The sequence below is a fragment of the Frankliniella occidentalis genome, unplaced genomic scaffold, assembly GCF_000697945.3.
Source record: "Frankliniella occidentalis isolate FOCC.00 unplaced genomic scaffold, Focc_3.1 Scaffold159, whole genome shotgun sequence".
In the NCBI taxonomy this organism is placed as follows: Eukaryota; Metazoa; Arthropoda; class Insecta; order Thysanoptera; family Thripidae; genus Frankliniella; species Frankliniella occidentalis.
In genome coordinates, this window is record NW_026267285.1 from 277,953 (window position 1) to 279,611 (window position 1,659).

The window sequence follows — 1,659 nt, forward strand, 5'->3', positions numbered from 1 at the left end:
CCCTCCCCCTTCCTCTCCCCCTCCTCCCCTCTCGCGTCGACATGCGCGTTGGCCGCCATAAACTGGGTCAAACAAAGTATAGTTGTAAGGTTTACGTAATTTATGGACACGGAGAGACTCCCATAAGTGCATCGCGCGCAGGACGCGTCACTCGGGCACCAACAGGAGAGGGGAGGGGGGAAGTAGCCGACGCCCCTCCGAATCACTGTTTGCGCGAGGAGACGGGGAGGGGGGGGGGGCTGCAGCCGCCTCCTCGCCTCCTCGGAGACGCCCCGAGAGGAGCGACGAGGACGCCGAAGAGGACACGCCGGGAGGAGGCAAGGAGGCGACGACGACGCCGCGCTGGTTTTTCAGTAACGCTATCTTGTGTGCCCCCGGTAAACAAAGTGGAATTGCGTGGCGGGGCGTGGCGGGGCGTGGCGGGGAGTGGCGAGGAGGGGCGCGGCGGGCCGATGCGGTGCGACGCGTCGCTCGCCTTGATGTCACCGACCGACAAACAAATCGGAATGAATCCGTGCAGTCCCTTTGTTCGGGATCCATTCTCCTCTCACTCCATCCATCCAGAGGCCTCCGAACCAGCCCCCCCCCCCCCTTCCCTACCTCACTTTTTCCTTTCCACTCTCGTCCGCTGCGCGCGGCGTTCGCTCGCTCGCACTCTCAAATTTTCTCCCCTACAAACACTCTCACTTAAAAGCCCTTGCCGCGAGAGCGTCGTTGAATGGGAATAGGGAAGGGGAAGTACTACTGTTGTCTTTTTATTTACCATTTCTTTGTTCTGCTCGTATAAAAAAAAATGACTCGGTTTAAAAAAGTGACGAAAAGTGAAAAGAGGGGACATATAAATTAAAATGGCAGACTGCTATGTGGTGCAGCAGGTTGAATGCAGTAAACAGCAATTACTTGTTTTGAGCCTACAAAAAAAGTTATGGGGGGATATTCAACTGCGCTAAATTGCAATTTTGACCGATTTCTCTCTGTTTCCAGGACGTGCGACACCCAGCGAAGCCGTACGGGGATTGCGACACCAAGGATGCTGTTATAAGGTACGGGGTACCTTGGAATCATTACACTCACAACATAGATTTAAAAAATAAAGCGCTGGAAAAACAAAGGTGCTACGGCTTTTTAAAGGCATTAGTGAAATAGTGCCTCTGGAAAGGTGCTACTGGCCCCCAAAGATGCTATTTTTGGCACTAATACTAGTGCCTCTACAAAGGCACTAATGCAGCAGCACCCCTAAAAATTCAGTAGCAAAAGGGTGCTACAGCACCTTTGTTTTTCCAGTGAGGTCATTTTCTACCTCGCGGAGTTTATCATGATTGCCTTATCACTTCGGCCCGCGGTGTGTGAGCCGTTTCAGCGCGTCACAGCCGGCGGAGAGCCCAGAGCGCGCGCGCCACAAATCCTAATGAAAGACGCAATTATGAGGAACAAGTGCGCCAAATTAATCTCAGCTCTCGAGCCTTGTGATCCATCATTTGTCTGCTCTTCACATGAGAGAGGGGTCGGTAAATCGGGCGTATTCCAAGCTGCTATGCGCTTCACGCGCCGACAGATTAAGAAGGTTGGTAACGCCATCATCACCAACTCCCTAAATTTGTTGTACAAAAACAAAACTTAACTTCAATAAGTTAATTTTTTCCGTACATTTCGACGACC

General features: G+C 52.2%; 2 protein-coding genes across 2 annotated transcripts in view; one reads left to right on the forward strand and one right to left on the reverse strand.

Moving 5' to 3' along the window:
- Positions 1-1,659, reverse strand: part of LOC113215021 (gastrula zinc finger protein XlCGF17.1-like) — a 36,480-nt gene that overhangs the window by 5,434 nt on the left and 29,387 nt on the right. The gene's annotated exons all lie outside the window — the stretch shown is intronic.
- The window catches only part of LOC113212586 (zinc finger protein Xfin-like), a 103,827-nt gene continuing 103,112 nt past the window's right edge, over positions 945-1,659 (forward strand). The window contains exon 1 of the mRNA XM_052271371.1: positions 945-1,043. The gene's annotated coding sequence lies outside the window, so the exon portion shown is untranslated. The remainder of the gene's footprint in view (positions 1,044-1,659) is intronic.